Raw genomic sequence first — 22,320 nt, forward strand, 5'->3', positions numbered from 1 at the left:
TGCCATGCCATCTCACTCTGCACCATGCTGGGTCACATTATGCCATGCCATGCTGTGCTATTCCATAACATGCCACATTGTGCCTTGCCGTGTTGTTCCACGCCATATTGTGCCATGCTGCACCATGCCATGCCATCCCATGCTGTGTCACGCCATGGTGTTACATGTCACACCACATCATGCCATGTCATGATGTACCATACCATGCCACGCCATACCATGCCATGCCATATACATATGCACCAGGAGAGCCCTATTGATCACCCCTAGGAGCAGCCCCACAGCACAACCCAGACAGGGAACCACCACCCAAAAAGCAAAGCCACCATCAGCAACAAGGCAAAACAGCAACAAATAGCACGCAGCCTCCAGCACAAAAGCACCCCTTTACCCTCATGTTAAGAACACTGTTATTTGTAGCACTCCACAGCACACTGGTGTAAGCTGAGCAAAGTATCATAGTCTGGGGGCAATGCAGCCCCATCGGAGAGGGGCGGGTGGCCCCCGAGCTGCTGGAGCAAAGTTGCAGGAACATCAGCTCGGGATGAAGAGTCCTGGTAACAGTTGCTATGTGAAACATTCAGAGGTGGAATTTACTGTCACAGTTAATAATAGATGAAGGTTTTAGAATGTTTGATGCTTTACATTTTAAGCCGTTTGATTTATAATGTTTCAGAAAAGGAGGGGATAAAGCAGGGGGGGAAAAGGCAGGAGGCAAATGGCAGCGTGTGGTAAACATGTGGGGATGGCCGGAGCTGAGACATGGAAGCATGAAAAGATGGGGCCCGACTGGGACTGATCCCCTCAGCCTCCAGAACGCATTGCCTTCCTTGTTGTTTTCTGTTTTCCTTAAATGGATGCATCTCTTCTCATTACTGACTTGCTGGCGCTGTGCTCCCTCGTGCAGGTGTACCTCAAGTGGCCTCCTTAAATAGCAGCACACTGTGCTGGTGGGGTGCGCTGATTGGGAACGCGGTGCCAAAACAAACAGAAGGGTCTCGCTCCCCTTCTGTGCCACTGCTGTGCTTGTATGAGGGCACAGTGATGGCCCAGACCCTGCTGAGTTCTGTGCGCTGGTACTGCCTGAATGGAAGGATGCTGGGTGGAGAGATGAGGGATGGAGGGATGAGGGATGGAGGGATGAGGGATGGAAAGGTGCAGGATGGGGTGAAGGGATGCAGGGCGGAGGGATGGGCTGGAGGGAATCTGCTTGAAAAAAGGTCACTGCAATCTCCTAAACGAGGATGTCCTCAGTGGGCTGATGCTCTCCATTCTCTAAAGGAGCGGAAAGAGACAGCGGTGTCCCTTGGCGCCCTGTGGTATCTCCTGATGGGCCGTGAGGCCGTGCAGCACCAGGATGCTGTGGCCCACTGCTCTCCAGTTCCTTTCTCCAGCTTTTCCCAAGTCCTGCAGCATCCCAGCCCCGGCTTGAGAAATGAACACTCGATCAGGATTCAGTCCCCAGAATGGAACAGCAAGTGGCAGCAGGCGAGCACCCAGAACTGGGCAGAGAGCTCAGCAGAGTCCTAATCCAATGGGGAAAGGGAATAAGCCACATTTTCTTCCAAGCAAGACTTGAAGCAACACAGAAGAGCCAGAGGAGTCCTGAACACAGAGTGGGCAGCGCTCATGTGCCCCCAGCCTGATGTCCATGGGATGTCCCATACCCCAAGAAGCTCCGTGGCTGCCACCCGCTCCCTGCACAGACACAGGAGGTGGCAGGGACACGTTCCTTGCTGCTCCCGCTGCCCCCACATCATCCCCACAGGGTTTGGCATTCCCACGGGTGCCGGGGCTGAGCGGCCCCATGATGTCTCAATTAGGGATTGTGCACCACCCGATTTACATATGCACAGCCCGTAAGGAGCAGAGTGTCACTTCTTTATAGGGCTCCTTTGACACACGGGGTAGCTCGCCTTAATGAGGGGGATATTCCACAAAGATCCGTTACTAATGGGCTTGAGGGCGGCGAGCAGACGCTTGCACAGCCACAGCCAGAGCCCAGCTGGGGTCCCACTGAGAGCCTGGAGGCTCAGCCCCCCTGCTGCCCCCAATGCAGATGGGTTTTGGGGCATTCCAATGGTTCCTTGGCATCACAGAGCAGCGTCACCTCCAGTCTTTGCTTGGCCAGAAAATCCATTTGCAGAGCCTACTGAGAGCAGGAGCCTCACATTTCAGCATGGCAGCCCTTTCACCCATCCCCAAAACAGCCTCAGCAGCTCCAGGAGGAGCTCTCCAAGCCAGCAAAGGTCCAGCATCCCCAGTACATTGTGCTGTTTCCACTCCAAGCACCAAAAATATCGACATCCCCAACAATTAGCTGCAGGTCAGTTATCTCCAGGAGACCATATTCTCAAAATCCACACAATGGCCTTCAAACCCAAACCCTCATCCGATAGGTTCAGGGGCGGCTGTGCGTCCCTCCCTGCAGAGCCCAGATCCGTGCAGCGCACGGATGCAGCCCCACTGCCAACCTTGGACCCCCATTAGCAGGAGGTGCTCTGTGAGCCCCCCACCGGCTGCACGGCGTTGGCAGCACCGAGCGGAGCGTCCCAAGGCACTGTCACAAGGCATTAAGCGGCGGTGCTAAAAATAAGAGACGGCAAAAAAAATAAACAAGGAAACGGCAAAGCCCTGCCCACCCCCAGCTGGGGGTTTGCTGGATTGGATTCCCTCCCTCCGCCCCCACATCACCCCGCACACCCTACTGGAGGGATCTGGTGGTGGTGGAGGGGATGAGGACATGGTCGGTGCCCAAGGTTGGAGTGGAGCCACGTGCCCGGCTGCAGGAGGATGGCTGGCGTTGGGCACCAGCTGGTGGGATGCAACGAGCAGCGCGTGTCCCACTGCCACCTCTTGTCCCTGCAGTTCCCTGGGGGTGTAAGCACACAGTGCTGCCCTCGATCAGCCCCACAGCCTGGGGAGCACACTGGGCCCCACTGCCTGCCTGCACTCCATGTGGGCATGGGGAATGCTGTCCCCACGCTCCTGGCATGGGATGGAGTCCATGTCCGCAGCCAGAGCCGTGCGCCCGCCCCGGTGCCTGGGCTCCGGCTGGAATGAATGCATGCACATACCTCTGCCTCAGCATGTGTGTTTGCTCTTCTCTTCCACGGCTGTGATTGATTAAAGGATCAGGGACATCTGAGAATGGAGGCAGCAGCGGCAGCAGCAGCAGCAGCTCCCTTTGGACTTGGAGAGCTTCCTTGCCTGCTGCTTGCTGCTGCCGTTGCCTGTCAGGCAGCTTTTAATCAAGGTTTGCTTATATCTGCAAAGGCCTTTCCCAGAGGGATGAAGGGAGGAAAAGAGGGGGGGAGAGTATATTAACATGCCAGCCACCCTCCCTCTGCCTCTCCTTTGTTTATGGAGAGGGTCAGTGCTTGGAAACGTCTGACGGGGACAGGGATGGCGCTTTGGGGGTGCCGGGGGGGGCAGGCAGTGTGATTGGGGATGGGGACAGCGCATGGAGAGAGCAGGGCCTGGCAGCTTGGTGGCCCTGGGTGAGCGGGAGGTCTCTGGTGGGGGACATAGGGACCATCCCAGGTGTTCCCAAATGAGGTCTCAGCTCAGTATCATACATTAGCTGAGATCAGCACGGCGCTGATGGTGCTGCCATCTGTCCCCACCCCTGCAGAGGGACATGGTCCCTGTCCACCCTCTGTGCCACAACAGCCACAGCCAAGAGCCAAGAGGTGGCCTCATCCCTGTGTCCCATGTCCCTTCTGTCCCCAGCAGCAATCCTGGGGCTCCAACAGCACTGAACCCAAAGGGACCTCCCAGGAGAACAAGGAAGGGTCTGGCCATGATGTTGGGATGCTAGCACTGCCCAACCCCAACAGCACCCACAGATCACCTGCTCCAAGCACACACCACAGAGTCCAGGTGCAGGGCACCCAGCCTGGCAATCTGGTGACCCCCAGCCCCGTCCTCTCCATGAGCACTGTCTGTCCCTGCTGCCATTCAAGCGCGTCGCACAGGCTCCCCGCGTTACCTTATGGCTCAGCTAATGACCTGCTGCAAGTACGACTTGAAAAACCGCACTCCTCGCCAGCCATTAAACTGGTTAGGACCAGCGGGTCATGCTTTATTGCTTTAATAACTGAGTTTATGAAAGGTCGTCTCATAACTGATAACATGCATAATTTTTGTAACTTAATTAATGCTGCTAATATACTGGAGTCTCCATCAGCTGCTGTTGCAACTGATGTGCAGTTTGCATCCCGAGCGGGTGAGCGCAACCTGGAGCTTGCTGTGCATCAAGGTGTGGGGATGCTCTGCAGCACATCCTCATCCCAACCCTGTGGTGCTGCAACTAAGAGCACGGCTTGCAGTGACTCCCTGACTGCAAGGGAACTTCTATGAGCGTGCAGGAGTGGGGATCCCAGCTCCAAACCTGATCGGCCAATGCCTGCAGCAAAGCTGTTTCTCTACGTGCCCACATGCTCAGCTGTTGGAGCCAAGGGCGCACGCACCTCCCAGGAGAGTTCTGCCCTAGGAAGGATCAATGCCTCTGCACCTTCAGCAAACTCCATCCCCACTGAGATGGGAATTGGGAAATGAGTTTTGCCTCGAGAAAGAATTTGGGGCTGTGCCATGGCGGTTTCCCCCACTGACCCCACTTTTCCCAGTGATGCTGCTGGCACGGGGCAAGCTCCTCAGTGCCACGTACCAGCCACGGCCCCACAGAGCTCAGTGTCAGCAAGCAGCCCCAGCACTGCATTTTTAAGGCCAACTTCTTCAACAAGAATGCATTTTTCTCATTAGGGAGAGGAAAAATAAAGGCAAACAGCTTCTCCCCAGCACCCAAACGTACGCACACCTGGAGGGCTGCAAACAGAGGCAGTTCCAGGGAGCAGAGCCCTGCAAAAATGCTCCTGAATGGGAGCACACACAGGAGCTGCAGCACACACAAGGAGCTGCAAATCCCAGCCCTGCACACTGCACTGTGCTGCTCCAGCTGCCTGCTTAGTTTTGCAAATTCTGGCTGCAAAAAGCCAACATGTCTGCTGCTGCTGCTGCTGCTGCTGCACGGCAGTGATTGCTCAGCGCTGGTTATCGCCTGCCAGCACAGCGCTGCTGCACCGGGGCAATGCAGGTAGATAGATAATTTCCCAGCGAGTTTTCCAAGGCAGTGGGTGGAATCTGCTTGCGTGTGATTAGACAGCTTGGCTTTTTGTTTTCCTTTAGAGAGAAGGGGAAAAAAAAAAATTCAAAAAAAAAGAAAAAAGAGAGAGGCATGAAATATGCGGCTTCCCATCCCCTCTGCCCTGCAACACAGCCCTGCACGCATCGCAGAGATGGTCCCTCCGGGACGCACAGCTTTGCCCACACTCTGAGCAATGATCCCGTGGAACGAGGCTGTGATCTGTCATCAATCACTGCGGGCGCTTCGCCCTCCCTTGCACACTGCGAGAGCGAGCTCCTGGCTCCCAAAATCAAAGGGTGCAGTGTGGGAGGGGTGCTGGAGCCCTGCGTAGGGACGTGATGAGGGGAGCCCGCGTGCAGCCCCACGGTGGGAAAGGGAAGAGCCCGGCAGCACTGGGATCGCGCAGCAAGGTGGCATCAGGATAAGCTCCCCAGCAGCTCTGCCCTGCCAGGGAAGGCAATGGCTGGGTTGAAAGCCTGTGCTGCCCCTGGGGAGCTCAGCACAGCGTTCCCATCCTGCGCGATCCCGTCCGTCCGTCCATCTGTCTGTCCACAAATACCAATTACGGTTTGGGAGAATGTATATCTGAGATGTGCAAATACAAAAGGCAGGAAATAAAAGTCATCTCTTACCGAAGAGGAGAGGTAACCATGACTACCTGGGACCTCATTTAAAACTGTGCCGGCCGCAGGCTAAAAGGCACCGCTTCCCATTGTTACACGCGTTTACGAAGTGCTTTGAAACCCCCGAGCCCCCCCAAAACCAGCTGGAAAGTACGGCTGGCAATGAGAAATGGGGCGGGGGGCGGGGAGGGGGGGTGATGGGCAAGCTATTTATTTCTGTTTGCAGGTTGGTTCCGCATTCCCCCCCACTACGTGAGCGCTGCAACTTCAAATGAGCATCGCAGATGGAGCGCCGGCGCTGGCACCACGTGGCCCCGTGGCACAGCCACGACCAGTGACCAACACCCACAGTGTGAGTGTGGCTACCATGTGCCCAGGGCTCGGTAGCCACCGGTGCCGGCCCCGCCACAGCGTCTGCTTCCCCACAGGGCCAACTGGGGCATTTTCTGCTTTTTTCTTTCCGAGCAGGGAAACAACAAATGGTGAGGAGTGAGTGATGGATCGCCCGTCTGCGTGCACAAACGCCCTTTGATCGGGGATGTGAATGGGGCATTGAGGAGCGGGCCGCTCCCAGCCTGGGAAGGACGCGGCATCCCAAAGCGCTGCGGTTGTGCCACGTGGCTCCTGAGCTGCCCTCAGCTCTGAGCTTTTGGGGACCCTTTAGGAACGTCCCCATGGGGCTGAGGCACGGCGATCCATCGGGTGATGGCTGGTCCCAGCTCCAAGCTCGGCATGTGAGCAGTTGGACGCATGCATTTCCTACCCGTGTATCAAGGATGGGTCAGCGCCGGACGGTGCCACAGCGATGCCCCACTGGAACACCCACACGTCACTGCAGTAACAAACTGAGGGCTCAGTGTGGGGTGTGCCCCCGTGCTGGGCTATGGGGGACCCATTGGGATGGCACAGAACCCACTGTCTCTGCACTCTGCAAATCCTCGTCCTGTGAAAGCAATCATATAATGCTTCTCTGGGGTAGGGAATGGTGCTGCTGGGGCTGGGGCTGGGGTAACGGGGGTGAGGTCATGGCATGAATGTGAGCTCAGAGCTGCGCATGCTGGGTAAGCAGGCACAACCCATGGCCCAAATCTCAGGCCACAGCACCGGGCTGCAGGCGGGTGCCCAAGGCAGGAATTATGGTCTGTACAAAAGACAATGACAGTGAATCTTGTTACTGGCTTTTCAACAAACGTAATTCCTTTTTATTAGAAAATTAAAGGGTATGAAAAGCTTTCCAAGGCTGAAGAGCTGAAATGTGCTTTCATAAAATATGCGGCATCTGATAAAACAGATTTGCTGTCTGCCTGCCCCGCTGCCTCCCTTCCTGCTGCTTTCCCCCTTCTGCCAAAGCACTGACCCCACTCTGCCCCACATCCCTAAATGGGAGCACTGAGCCCACGGGGATCACAACACATCCCCCCAACTCTTGTATGCAAAAGCACCAGTCTCTAATTTTTTAAGCTGAACAGAGCTCTGAATGGCAGTTTATCCCCTCTGGGGCTGCAGGTTACGACTGCTGACCCAACCCACCCCTAGCCCTAACTCCCTAACCATCACCCAGCCAGACCACACAGCAGTTATGGGAAGGTAATGAGAGGTGATAACGGGCAGCCAGGGCACTAAGGTAACCCGAGGTGTGTCATCTCTTCCTTTTCATGTTTCCTTCTCCAGGTTTTCCACAGCCCCCAAGGCCCAAACCAGCCGGCCAGGATCATGGGCGCACAGAGCGCCATAGTACCAGGGCAACAGTGCAGCCCCATCCCTGCATCTCGTGTGGGCACAGCACATCTCCATGGAGGGCTTTTAGCTGCGGTGCTGGGACTGATCATGGGGACAGCACCGTGACACCGTGGTGACCGTCACCTTACGCTGGCAGAGACGCAGGGAGGCGGCACAGCAGAGCCACTAATCCCAGCTCCATCGCCAAGCGACTCCATAGAGACACCTCCATGACCCAGGGCGGGGTGCAGGCCGCCTCCAGCCCGGCCACGAGGGCAGGATGGCAGCACCGGCGCTGACACCGCGGCACGGCGCGTCCCGGTGTGCCCCCTCCAGGCATCACCGCCCCGCAGCCATCGTCCCCTCCCGCACGGCGCCCGCGTGCCGGCGATTACCGCAGGAAGAGCTGTAACGCTACAGCGAGCCTCGGCGCTCAGCCCCGCTACAAATCAGGGTCAGGCAGCAGCGCTGTTCGACAGAACCCGCCACGACGTGCTCCTGCTCCTAATGCCTTCCCCGGCGCACAGCAGGGACACGGAGCAGAGCGAGACGGGGCCGAGCGCGGCCCCCGGGGGTGTTTTCTCTTCTGTTTGCTCCGGTTTTACCTTTCCACAGCTGCGAATGTGGTTACAACACGTTTGCCGTGCCTATTTTTAGAGCTGCACGTCGTTTCTTCTCCATCGTGAGACAGGAAATGCTGACGGGACCGATGGCTGCGGGGCCATTCGCTCCTCCCCGGATGGTGCCTTCCAGCAGCACCGTGCTCGCATCCTGCACCTCCACTGCAACCAACAGGGGGAGAAGCCCCCAGCCCCCCAGCTGTTTGCTATCCACATAGAACCAGGAGAGCGTGGCAAGCCCGCTGTGCCTCAGTTTCCCCAATGCAAGCCTTAGAGTAGAGACAACAACCCATCAGCACGGACGGCGATGCAGCAGCACCGGGCATGGAGCTGTGCGCTGCTTTCCCCAAGCGTTTCCCCAGTGCCGCCATCCCACAAACCCACATATGCAAAGAAACAACCCGGAGCCGCCGAGCTCCATCCCCTGAGCCGCGTGCCGCCGCCCGTGCCTGGCTCTGAGCGCGGTGTCGGCAGCCAGCGAGCGCGGCCGTGCGGGTACCCGCTGTTTGAATGTCAACACCTCATTTATACATCTTGATTGGCTCTCATCAGCCATGCTGTGTTACACCTGATTGCTCCGAGCCGGCGCGGGGTGCCAGACTGCAGCGCGTAATTTCATTTAATTGGCCCTCCATCCCAAGCAAAATAGAGGAAGAAAGAAACAATAAAGCATCCTCCTCTCCTAAAAGCCATTCAAATCGATGCATTTTTTCGGGTTGTTTTCCCTTTGCAGGTTGGAGGGCTGTGGAAGTCCCCCCGGCGGCGCCGGTTCCCGTGTGCCCTCATTGCGCCCGCTCTCCCACGCGTGTCACGCTCGCCTGTGCTCCTTCTCCTGCACGTTCTAGCAAACCACTGAGGCTGAAATTTCAATTAAGAAAGAGAAATAATTACCCGCCGCTCCACATTTCCTCTAAAATGGTAGCCAATGCCAGCCAGCCGAGTCATCGCCTCCCGCTGCGGCTTGGCGCGCGCCGGCGGGCTGCCGTCCCAGTGACATTTTCAGGATAACACCGGTGGCTGAAGTCTGGCCCCAGGCCACAGCTCTGCTTGGGTTCACCCCATTGGGGTTGCAAAGGGCCCAAAACCTGCTTGGAGGGGTGCTGCAGCATTCTACAGGCATCCCTTCTCGTCAGACAGCCCGAATAGTTGGGGTATCTCCAGGCCCAAGCCGTGACCCCACTGTATGTCCCTGTGGTCTGTCCCAGCCAGTGCACCTAGAGGTGCATGCAGATGCATCCATCAGGAGTGAGCCACGCACAAAAGGGCTCCTGCCCAGGATGGTTCCCAAGGAAGATTCATCACACCAGGTGAGGGAAGAAGCAGCACTCAGTTTTTAGCACCTTGCAGGGCTACAGTTCCCATTTCACATGCAGTGCCTCTCCTGCTCCATCCACCATGCACCCCGGGTGCTCAAGCAAGAAAACGGCAGCAGAACGATGCTAGGGGGAAACGGGTGCTCCCTGCCCCCAGACAGATACAAATGTGCCCCTGCCCAGCAACTCCACGGTAATCTGCTTGTGCTATCATGTGCTACAGGAGCTCTACCTTGAATGAATAGTAATTACGCTCCGACAGCCCCAGCTGCCTGAGGAGCTCAGTGTGTGCTGCAGGGATTAATGCTGCTGAGGAACAAGGTGGAGCGGGGGGCTCAGTATGCCCCAAACCCAACCAACCACAGAACCCCACTGCTTTACCCTCTGCCACCAACAAGGACGGCACCTCATCCTCGCTGGATCTGCACACTCTCCTTCCCCTAAACCCATGGGACCAGGAGAAGGGGGGATACAAAAGCTGGCAGCCCCGTGACCCCCCAGTGCAGCGATCACAAGAGCAGGAAAGCAGCAACCTCAGGCTGCAGATTAGCCCTGCAGTGCACAGGGAGGCAGCAGCCCCCCCCACGCTCAGCATCTCACTGAGGACCACCCAAGCAGCCCCACATCCACCCTTATTCCCACCCCACTGTTCCAGGGGGGCAGAGCCCAGGGGAGGGTCTCTGCCCAAATTGCAGTGCTCTCCCATGGACCACATTCCCTGCTTTTCATGGAGACCTGAGCTGGCCGGCAGCCCCCACTCTGCCTCTGCATCCCTCCCAATGGACACACTCCCAGCACAGCTTCCAGGCCTTCACCCCTTCTGCAGTGGTGATTTACGCCCTCTGACCGAGCTCCCCCTTTTAAATCAGGCTGATCAATAGCACAATCAGACAATCCTTTTAAGAAACTATCTCATCCGATCCTTCCAGCCAATGATCCCTGCTCTGAGCTGCTCTCAGACACGTCGCACCGGGGCAAGGGGAGCAAGAAAAGCCACGGAGGCAAAGTTGGGTTTCCCCAGTCAATGCAAACCCTCCTGATGCACAGGGGTAGAGATCCAGAAATGCCAACCACTTGATGCCAAAAGCCATCACACCACAGCCCCCTACGGCACCCCCATGTCATCCCATAAGCTACGGGGACCCCATCTGGTTGGGAAGAAGTGGTGAATTGATCCCACCGAGTTCCAGAAGAGCTCTACCGACACTGGCTGCATTTCCACTGAACTGCAAAGCACCGGGTTAACCAGCAGAGAGAGAAGCATCAGAGAACGCTTTACATCTTCAAAGTAAATCAGCTCCTGGAACAGACGCGCACGGTGGCCGAGTGCCCCCTACTCCTTTGTGTGCACATGGCTTTTGGCATTTATTGCGCTGCTGGAGAACGATGCTGTGCTCTCACCTTGGGGCTGTCCCTCACCCCCTTGTCCCCATTGCCATGGGGGGCCCACATGCCACCCCCATGTCCCCATCCCCATCCTGGAGGTGACACCGGAGGCAGGATGGTGGCTCAGCACCCCGCAGTGCCTTTGGGGCTGGTGACAGTCATGGTGAAGGACATGCTCTGATAGCACTACGCTCTGCTCCAGAGAACGCAGCCGGTGAGAGGCAGTGGTGTTAATGCTCAACAGCTGCTCTACTGCTCTACAGCTCCTATAGCTCTGGTCATGGTGAAGGACGTGCTTCTACAGGACTAATGGGGTCGAGGCTACAGCACGATGCTGAAGGACAGCGCGCAGGGATGACGAGCCAGGGCTGGCCCATCGAGTACCCAACCGTGAATATTTGTAACTAGTTCTTCTCCCGTGTTTCATTTCCATGCACACTCACCACTTGGAAGCACAGCTCTGATGGGACCCACATAAGAGCATGCCCAGCACACAGGACAGAGCTGCCCCTCAGTCCCTCTGCATGACCACAACCACCAAACAGGGATGGGACACCCGTCCCAGCCACAGCTGAGCACCAGGTGCACGTTTCAGTCACTGCCACGGTGCAGTGGGGGCACCCCATTACAGCAACCCCCGTGGTACAGGTGATAGAACAGATCTGTGCAGACTGACAGTGCGCTGGCACCAAAGATACAAGCAGTTGGGATTTTCTCTCCGTTCCACCACTCGGGTATGGTGCAGCCATGGCACCCCCACGGGTTTCCATCAAGGCAGGAATCCACACACGAGACCTTGAGCCAAGTGGACATCCGACGGATCTCCACCAACACGACAGAGCTGTGGCTGACCCACAAGCCTTCTGAACAGTGCAGAGGTGGCCATGTGCTGGCACAGGATAGGGACCTGTCCTTTGGGGATCTCCAGGTATTGCGCCAGCCGTCCCCATTTTTCTCCCTTCGCTTGGGATAAAATGAGGGTGAGAAGGTTTGGGAGGAAGCAGGAATTGCCTTCTGCCATTTCCAGTCTTTGATAGGCAAGTGGGATGCAAGCAGAAATAACTCAATCAAGGCAGTGCAATTTTTAATTAATTTGTGGAGCCCTTCGCCAGCTGATCGCCTTGGAGACAAAAGGGAGGACTCTCCTTTAAGACTGGTGTGTGCCTGGTACTCTGAGCCTCCCCTTTTCACCAGTGCATCTCTGGTCTTGAAAGCTGCACAAAAGGAAGAATTCCTTGATCTTTTGCCTTGTCTTTTGCTAAGACACACGAGGGGGAGCTGGGCTGGATTCTTTTTTGTCGTTGTTTTTGAGGATTTTTTTCTCCTTTTTATTTTAGAGAACACAAGAAACCTCCTCTCCCAAAAAACGCACGCAGAGAGGGGTGGGAAAAAAGGGGGAAAAAAAAAACCAAAACAAACCCACAACCTCAAGCCAAAGAGCACAGAGCGTTTCCCTGCTCCGCCAACACCTCCTGCCCAGCCTGCTCCATCCCCAAGGGGAGGGAGTTGAAAGGTTCACGCTACATCAAGCGGTGAGTAATGCAGCGGGAGGCTCCTGCCGTGCTCAGGGACGGCCCCTCACCCCCCGCGCTGCCCCCAGCCCACAGGGGGGGTCATGCAGACCCCCCCCCTACCCCCCCCATCCCTGCTGCCTCTCCAAGTGCAAGTGCGACGCAGGAAGTTGGCAGCAGTGACTGACGCTGCAATTATTGCTGGTCGGCTGCAGGTTGGTTCTTGGCTCCATCCAGCAGCCAACAGCAGCTCCCTCAGCATGGTGCTGAGATGGAGGAGATGTGCATGCCCTGACAGTGCGGTCTGCCTACCCCAAAAGGTGCCCGGGACCTTATTATTTTGGGATGGTGAGGGGTGTGTGGGCTGGGTAAAGCTTCTCAGGCACCAAGCTCCTATTAAAGCCACAGAGTCACACAATCACTGAGGTTGGAAAAGACCTCTACAATTCCAATCAGCCCAACCACCAACTCATCAGCACCATGCCGCCAAACCATGCCTCTAAAGAGAATCAATCACTATGATTGCAAAAGACCTCCAAGACCATGAAGTCCAACCATCAACCTGCCACCACCACGTCACCGAACCATGTCCTCAAAAGTCCTCACAGGCAGCAGGAGCTCTGACACCAGAGCAGAACCAGAGCGCTCCTGGCAAAGCCCCCAACGCAGGAGTTCCAGATCCTGCCCCAAGCGCCTTGGAACTCATGTTTCCCTGTCCCTGCTGTAGGCAGCCACCAAATGGGGACAGTTACCTGGGTCTGCAAACCCTGGTGACATCTTGTGACTGCCACTAAGCGCTGTGCATAAGGATCTGAGGTCCAAAATCAAAGAACTGAGCCCAAAGGTGCCGACACCTGATGATGGGAGAAGTGGCAGTGATGGAGGGCACACAGTTCCCGGTGCAGCACTGCCAACACAGCCATCAGGAGTTCAGGTGTCTGGGTCACCGCTTGGCTCCTAGCATGTCTCACCTCTCCATGGCAACAAAGGCCACCCAGCAGGACCTGGGGGTGATGAGACCCCTACCTGTTCCCATCCTGAAAAGTTGAGTGATGGAGAAAGGGGCACCTTGGGTGCGCAGAGGGTCTGTGTGCACTGGATATCCCCACCAGGCGCCATCCTAACTAAGCAACATCACTCTCCCTGCACAGAGCAGGCACACAGCCCCCCGCACTCTCCTCCGTCAATATGGCAGCACCCACCCTGCAACCTGGGGGTCCCCTTATGGCCTCATCCTACCAGCACCCATCCTGTAGCCTGGAGGTCCCACACAAAGCCCCACAGGCTGCAGCACTCCGAGAGGGGCTCAGCCCCACATCCTACAGCACAGCGCGTCTGCCCACCCATGGGAGCACAGCATTGGGGTCCGGGGGGGGGTCCTCACCCCCATGTGGGGGCACCATGGCACGCAGCCCCAAACCGAGCAAACGGCGCGCAGCATGAATAACAAAAGCAGCGATCAGTGACGGCTCTCCCGAGGGGCTGTAAGTTCTTCAATTAGAGCTCTCATTATAGGAACGAGAAACTCCACTCCGTCTTCTGTACAGAGAACACTTTTTTTTTCTCTCTCCCCCCCCTTCTCTTTTATAGAAAAAAGGGAGGGAGGGAGGGAGAGGAAGGCTGCATCTCTAATGCAACAGACAGGTCTGCTGAGATTCACTTTGGCTCTTATTTTGACTTTCATCTCAAAGAGCTGCCCTGGGAATCCATTAAGTCCAATTTAAATCGGCTCTCCGCCCTCATGGCTTCTCCCCGCCTTCCTCTCCCCCCTTCTTCCCACCCCCCCCCAGCTCTCTTCTCCCCCTCAATGCAAACAAACACAAAGCGAGGGCCAAGGGCAGCCCCCCACAGACCCCCCACCCCACTTCCACACCGATAAACCCAAACCCAGAGAACCCCCAGCTCCTCTCTGATGCCACCACAGTGCTTCAGAGGCGCTCCCCTTCCCCACTGTGCACACGCACAGGGGTATTTCCATTTTATCTCTTTATTTTGGGGTCCAGTTGGGAGTTTTATCATAGCTCTATCATAGCTCCATGAAAGCCAGCGTGGAGTGGATGGAAGCACTGTGGGTTCTGCTAATGGCACTGCTCCTTTGCAGCCAGTGAGGACAAACCCGACACTTCCTTCCCTCCTTCCCTTCTTCCTTCCTTCCTTCCTTCCTTCCTTCCTTCCTTCCTTCCTTCCTTCCTTCCTTCCTTCCTTCCTTCCTTCCTTCCTTCCTTCCTTCCTTCCTTCCATCCATCCATCCATCCATCCATCCATCCATCCATCCATCCACGCCACCGTTCCAGCCCTGCTTCTGTCGGATAAGCAGTTTTCCAGCCCTCTCCCCCCGCCCCCTGCAACGCACACGCTCTGCATTGCATCCTATTCAGATGTTTTCAATCATTGCCATTTCGGTATTTAAAACAAAAGCGCGCACAGCCCCCCCCCCCTCCCCCCCTCCTTCCCCCCCTCCATCACCGCCACGCTCCGCTCGCAGCCCTCTCTCCGGGTTTGTTTGTTTATGGATGTCAGCGATGGTCTGGGGATCCACACAGGGGATGAGGGAGCGGGGAGGGGTGCGCGGTGATCCCGCTGGGGGCTTTGGGAGCAGCGCCAGATGCTGAATGCGTGGGGCACCCGCCACCCCAAAAAGCGAAGGGAGGGTCAGGACAGAGCAGCTCTCACACGTGCAGATGGCGGCGGGGGCAGCGAAACGCCGCACCGCAACTTTTGCAAGTGGCCGAGAGCGCCCAGCCCTCCCCACGGAGCCGCCCCGCAGCCCCCCCGCGTTATGGGAACTTCCCCAAAAGTAGCAGCAGGACGAGGCGGGCGCATCCTCCCTGCACTGACATACAGTGCCCCGAGCCTGAGCCGCAGCTTTGTTCTGACACCCGTCCGTCCGTCCATCCGTCGCAGGTCGGTGGCATTTTGCTTTGGACCGGTTGCAAATGTCTTTACGACTTCCAGCAAAAGCTGAGCAGCCCCTTCTGCTCCCAGGGGCAAGCAGGACACATGCACCCATGCACACACACACACATGTGCACACGTGCACACACATGTCCACCCATGCACACACACACACGTATGCACACGGACACACAGATTCAGACCCCCTCGGAAACTCCACCACACACACACACACACACGAGTTGCACCAGAATACAAACAAACCCTGAAAAATCCTCCCCCCCATCCCCCCGGTTCTGCTACAGCTCCGATAAAAAGACAGCAAAAAGCACAAAGATGTGCAACAATACCTGCGATGCTCCGTGCTCTCTCCTCTCTCTCCCGCTGTCTCTCTCCTCCTCTTCCAGAACACAGTAGCCAGATTAGATCCTTAGGAAAAAAAATGTGAGAAATAGCACAATTCTCCTCTTTTTTTTTTTTTTTTTTTTTTTGCTTCCCTTCTCAGCAGCCCTTCCGAGCTCCTTCACTAACCATTATTCATAGACCACTAGGGGATATAAGGTAATTAGAAACGGCCCTATAGCATCCAGCCTGAAAATGTAATGCCAGCGGTAGGAGTGGTGGAGGGCTCTGGCTGCGGGCGGCTCCAGCAGACAGCAAAGTGCGCGGTGGAGCGATAGGGACGAGGTGAGGAGTGGGGCGGAGGAGAGGGCGAGCGGCGTCCCCGCAGCGCAGCGGGGCGGCCGAGGGGCTCCGTGTGTTTGGGTTTGGGGTGGGTTTTTCTTTTTTTTTTTTTTGGGGGGGGGTCCTGGTGGTGTTTTGGGGTTCTATTTTTAATATATTTTTTTTTTATTATTATTTTTTTCAGAGCGGGTCGCCGCGCGCTGGGTCTGTGTGTGTGTGTGTGTGTGTGTTTGTGCCAGGAATAGCAATCAGCAGCAGCAGCACACAGAGCGCAAAAATGCCATCATGCAGGGTCAACAGAAAGCTGCAGACATTTTTTTTTTTTTTCTTTTTTTTTTTTCTTTTTTTTTTTGTAAGCTTAATCCTCCAGAGCGGGGGAGAGCAGAAAGGAGGAGGTTACCGCCTCCTTCCTCATTTCGATTTTTTTTTATTTTTATTTTTATATTCTTTTTTTTTTTCCCCGTTTTTTTTTTTCCCCTCTCCCAAACCTCACGGCGTCACATTAAAGCCCGCCAACCCCGCAGCACCGCGACCGGGGGCTCAGCGGGAAGGGGAGGGAAAGGGGGAGGCAGTGCATAGAAGGGGGGGGGGGGTGGAGGCAAATGAACAAATCACACCTGCACTCCCTGCGCCGTGCAGCCAGCTGCAGCCGGGAGGCAGCAAAAATCCCAGCATCGCGCATCTGCCGATTGGGGGTGCACGGAGATGTGGGGATGGTGGGGGGGGTCACCTCCGGGCATGATTGCTTTTTGAGGTGTTTACAGGGTAGGGGGATGGAAGGGGTGAAGGTACCAAAGAGCACAGCCTCCCCACGCACTGCTTTGTAAAGAAGAGGAAAATGAAGCGTGGCGTAACAGTGAACAGTAGGGGAAAGGAGGGTATGGGAGCAGCCCGGGGCCATCAGTGCTCCGGGTGCCTCTGCGCCGATGGAAGCACGCAGCCCTTCACTTTGCAAGCGCATAGCGTGCGATTTGATGTGTTTCCAAGGTGCTGCCTCCCCGTTCAACCCTGTGCTCTTGAAGGATGGCTAGCCAGGCCCTCTCTTTTCCCTGCTAATTACTCGTGATACCAGAGATCATGCAGCGAAATAGACCCAAAGCCTCCTAAGAGGATCCAGTGCCCAACAGAGCGCACTGCCTGCTTCATCTCCCCGCTCCCAGCCCGCCTGATGGAGGGCTCAGTCCCTCCAGCTCAGACTCGAGGCCCTCTTTGGAACAGCTGGGGGCTCAGTGCTCATCTCCCAAAGCACCAAACCCACACCCGTCATAGGGAAGCACCTCCACCACTGGGCACTGTGGGTCCCAGTGCAGCCAGCCAAGAAAAGCCCAGTAAAGCCAAGCAGGGCAGACCCAACAGACATCACCCCAGCTGCTCCTCTGGGATGGGGGCAAGACTAAAGGATTTACAGGTTTGCACTACAGTCACACCGATCCCATGACACAGGATGGCCCTGGACCATCTTTGAGGTCCCTTCCGACCCAACCATTCCACGATTCCATGACAATTCCATGGTGGTGCAGTTGAGCCATTTCCCAGCTGCGGCTGCATTTGAAACCCTGTGATTCCAGGGGAATCTCAGCTTCACCCTTCTGAAACCCTGATGGAAGTTGGAAGCTCCAGGGCCCCACACAGCCCCACATGCAAATCAAATCAAATCACAGCTGAGCACTTTGTGCTCTCCACACAGTGATTTTGCCAGCTCTGCGACTGCAATTTACAGTTTCCCAAAGGCTGATTTCATGATTTCTCAGCACTTCTGAGGTGCTGGTGCCGGCGTGGTGTGACACACTGCATCTGCCCAAACCCGTCACCGCTGGGAGCCGCATCCAACCACTGCCTATCAGAGCAATTAATACTTCTTGTTAAATCCTCCGAGCTCCTCCAGGATGCTGCTGTGTGGTTGTGCAGAAAGGAAAGTTTCTTGTTGCAAAATCCAGCACAAATCCTGCACTCTGAGCACCCCGGTGCCCCTGGCATCCTCCAGGGAGCAAATCTCAGCCCCAGCACGAGCAGCACAGAGGGCAGGGCTCACCTTGCCAATAGAAGTCAGAGGCTTCCCTGGAAGCAACCCCCCCTCCACCGGGGGCTAAAAAATAATGACTCACAGCAATGTCACTTCTCGAGCTGCTAAAACAAAGGCACTCCAGCTCTGGCAGCGTCTCGCCACCGCGACCTACAAAGATAAGGCTTCCTCCTGCTGCTCCTGCAGGGAGAGACAAGCCCCAGCCATGGCTTTGCCATGCTCCGCTGGCCCTGTACTGTTGGCCCAGTTGCACTGGGTGCTCTCCAAAAAGATGCTTCAAGGGAATCCTATGGATTCCCATCTCCTCACTTGGCCCTTCGGGCTATTTCTAACGAGCTTGATGGTTTTTTGAAGAAACCCTTCATCTCGTTGCTCTGGGGATGATTGTGCCTGAGATGATGCTCCAGCTTCATTGCATCACAGTCACCGTACGCAGAGCACAACGTGCTCTCACACCAGCTCAACCCTTTCCATTGCAGTCAGGCTCCTGGAGCCTCAGAAACACATTTTCCTACTGCTTGGCCTGCCACGATGTTCACCATTGTGAAACCTGGCCATAGGTGTGGAGTCACCCCTGCCTCCTTGACAGCCCGTCCCCTTGCTGCTTGTATCCCCGTTCCTGATTCCCCCATAGCAGTTCCAAATGAAGAGAGGGAAGATGTAGGTTGGATGCGAAGGGGAAATTGTTCACTCAGAAGGTGGTTTGGCGCTGGCACTGCTGCCCAGAGCAGGGGGTGCAGCATCCCTGGAGATGCCCGAAGCCACAGATGGGCCCTGGGCAGCCTGAGCTGGGGGGGCAATGAGCCCACAGCAGGGTTGAGGCTGGGGGGCCGTGAGGTCCCTTCCAAACCAACCATTCTGTGGTTTTGCAACCATTAAGGACCCTTCCAACTCAACCATTCTATCATTCTATCATTCTATAGTTCTGTGACTATTAAGGTCCCTTCCAACCCAGCCTAACCCAACGTAACCCAACCCAACCCAACCCATTCTACCATTTTATGGTTCTAGTTCTATGATCATTAAGGTCCCTTCCAACCCGACCATTCTATGATAACATGATTCTGCCAGAGCACGAGCTCTGTCCACTGCAGGCTTGTCCCTGCCATCGAGAGGGCAATTTAGAGCTCGGTGCCCACTCATCAGCTGTTTAATGAGTTTCTGCACAGAGTCCCCTCCAACGCCGCTGCGCTCTCTTGGCGTGCTGAAACCCCTCATCTCAAAGGCTTTCCGTGGTGGGAGAGCAGCGATTATTTCTCTCAAAAGGTCTCTTATAATGGAAACCATCTCTCCATCCCTGCTCAGTCTCCTCCCGCCGTGACCCAGGCTCCGTGGAGAGGAGCTCTGCTCCGAGGCAGCGCCGTGTTTCCATGGAAAGAGTGAATAGCCGACTCTTCCCAGTGGTTTATTAGAATTCCTTTTACTTCGATGGAGAGTTTTAGAGGAAAGTAAAAAGGCTTTAATGTGGGGCTAATGGAGCCCCTGGGAAGTGCAGGAAGGAAATCTCCCCTGGAGAAGAGGAGGCGTGAGGAGAGGGAGGGCAACTTTCAAGACAAATTCCTGGACAGGTTGAAATTTTTTGCAGAAGCCATCTCAGGCAGCAAGAAATGGAAATGAATGTTTGTTTTATTTTTAACAGATGTTACAAAAGACCTGCCAGTAATTCGGTGAGCGATGCCGATCCGAGATCCCACTCGCTTTTCCCCAGCATGTCTTCCATTCCCTTCCTCTCCTGCTTGAGAAGAACGCCTATTTCCATTTAGCATATTATATTTAAAGAAAAATAATTAAGCAACGAAATAACAATCTGAAACCACTTCATTTCCACTCTCCCTAAGGCTTTGGTTTCGGTTTAAACCCTCGGCTGTAGCAACTATTAATTGTTTTTAACAAATTGTTCTGTCTCCTCCCACTTTCCAAGCCCATCACCTCTTTGCCTTCCCCCAGGCCCATTTTCTCCTCGCCGTTCCCCTGCTCCGAGGGATTGACAGCTCTTGACTCTGTAAACTGGTCAGAGCACCGTGCTGGCCACTCTCTGTCTGGGGAAATCCAGAGTGAAGTCTTCTGCAGTGGAAAAACCCAGGTTTTGGCTGCAGAGAGGGGCTGGGAAGGGCTCTGTGTGTGTGCCACGCGTGCGCCCATATATTCAGATTCCCATGGAGAAACACTGCAGGATTTGGCCAACCTGCAGCCAACTTTGAAGCTGATCTCAAACCCAAACGTGACACCAGGGCAGTGGTGGGGGAAATGGGTGAATATGGCATTGCCTATGGAGAACAGAGGTGGGAGCTGGCATCACAGAATGACGGAATTGTTTGAGTTGGAAGGGAGCTTTAAAGGTCATCCAGTCCAACTCCCCTGCAATGAACAGGGACATCTGCAGCTCGATTTGGCACCAGCTGTGGGCAGAGGAGCTGGAGGCGCAGCGAGCAACGCAATGTCTCGAATATGTGCCTCAGATCTCACGGTGCCAAATCTCCTACAAATCAGCCAGTTTGCCAGCTCTGGGTTTAACCTTTGACAACAAAGCACAATTTAACCTTTGATGACAAAACACAGGCTGCATCGTGCTCATTTTAATGCCTAACCACAGAAAAATGCTCCTATGCTCTCTTCCCTGCACCCAGTTCTCCAAAGATCCCCGTCCTGCTGCTGTCAGGGGCACCCGGGCATGGAGTCTGTCTGGTGAACATCCCCCAAGCAAGGTGGGATCCAAGGTGATTTTCTGCCTTACCCCCATGCACGCACATCCCAAGCCTTACATACTGAGCTGCATCGATGCCTTGTTCATAGGATTCTGAGCAGGTAAGAGGAGATGGGACCTGGAGAGCAGCGTCCCTGAGCTCTTCACAAACCCTAAATTCCAATTTCCAGGCAGAAAATGGCACCAGTATGGACTCCAGGTGACAGAGGAAAGCTGGCCGCATTCACTGAGCTTCCTCCTCTCCCCGTTACGATCCTGCACCTGGTTAGCAACCGTCGGAAAGAGGTTAATCACAGCCCTTAAATCAGGAACCTTGTTGCGTTATGCTTGGGATGCACATCTGTGCTCTCCATGGCTCCTCCCCAGCGGCGCTCAGGAGAAGGCTCAATGTCAAAAAACACCCCATAAATGAGCCCAATTTGCCCCTGATGGAGCAACATGCAACCTGGGCCATGGGACCCTGCCAAATCCTGCCCAGAGCTGTGGCTTAATGCGTCCTGGTGCCTGGCACAGCTGGAATGTCAATGAAAATGGGTTGGGTTTTTCTGGCTGGGCAGCTGTGCGATGGAGAGCAAAGGTGCTGGCACCCATGTGGAACCGTGTGCACCAGCACTTGGAGCAGGGAAAGGCTGCGAGCGGCACGCGCCCAGCTTTGCTGATGGCTTTCAGGCATTGCAAACCCAGCCTGGCCTTGCTATTTCTAGACGTGTCCCTGAGGATCTCACAGTGCTCTCTCCGTTTTGGGAAAAACCAGCGTTCCTGAGGAGAGCCCGGCTGGAGCTCAGCAGCGCTCACCCGCACACAGACACACACAGCCCAGAAAATGGAGAGCAAATGATCCTGGAGGTGAAATCTCTTTTGTTCCAGCCCCATCTCTGTAACTGGATACCTGCAGGTCTCTGTGCTTTCCATGCCCTCTCCAGGTGCCAGCTTGTCACATTCCCCTGCTGGCAGCAGGGAGGGCTGACACTGCTCACCGCAGTGTTTTCCTCACAAAACCAAGAGGAGCAGGCTGCAATCTCGCAGCATCAGACCAGCTTGCTGTCTGCCCCTTTTTAATGAGCTCCCTCTCCTCGACTTGGGTAGGATGAGGCATTGGGAACGTGGTTTGGAGGGCATGGTGGGGACAGGCCAATGGTTGGACTTGATCCAAATGGTCTTTAGCAATCTCAAGGATTCTGCCTCTGCTCCACACTGCCTGCGTGCTCCCGACCTCCGCAAGTGCCTTCACACCACTGATCAGCATCAGTGCAGAGATGCCAAGTCGCTGCAGATTAATCTGTTCTGTGCTTATCCTAGCACCTCTTCCCCAGCAGCTCTCAGAAGCATTAATTCATGCCCCGAGAGAGGAGCTCAGTGCTTTTTATTCCCACCCTGTACAGGGAAAAAGCAAGGCTGGAGGTTCTGCACATCAGAATGGCTTAGGTTGGAGAAACCTTCAAGATCATCTATTTCCAACCCCCTGCCATGGGCTGGTTGGCCCCCATCAGATCAGGCTGCCCAGGATCCCATTCAATCTGGCTTTGAGTACTTCCAGAGATGGGGCATCCACAGCCTCTCTGGGCAATCTGTTCCAGCATCTCACTCCCCTCTGAGTTAAAAATTTCTTCCTAATATCTAACCTAAATCTTCCCTCTTTTAGTTTAAAGCCATTCCCCTCTGTCCTATCACTATCAGACCGTGTAAGTCGCTTTCC

General features: G+C 55.5%; 1 protein-coding gene across 3 annotated transcripts in view; it reads right to left on the reverse strand.

Moving 5' to 3' along the window:
- RAI1 (retinoic acid induced 1) overlaps nucleotides 1-22,320 on the reverse strand; it is a 58,961-nt gene that overhangs the window by 15,192 nt on the left and 21,449 nt on the right. For all 3 annotated transcript variants that reach the window (XM_052679769.1, XM_052679767.1, XM_052679768.1), the window contains exon 2: nucleotides 15,564-15,642. The gene's annotated coding sequence lies outside the window, so the exon portion shown is untranslated. The remainder of the gene's footprint in view (nucleotides 1-15,563; nucleotides 15,643-22,320) is intronic.

The sequence above is a fragment of the Tympanuchus pallidicinctus genome, unplaced genomic scaffold (genome assembly GCF_026119805.1).
Source record: "Tympanuchus pallidicinctus isolate F22 unplaced genomic scaffold, pur_lepc_1.0 scaffold18, whole genome shotgun sequence".
NCBI lineage: Eukaryota > Metazoa > Chordata > Aves > Galliformes > Phasianidae > Tympanuchus > Tympanuchus pallidicinctus.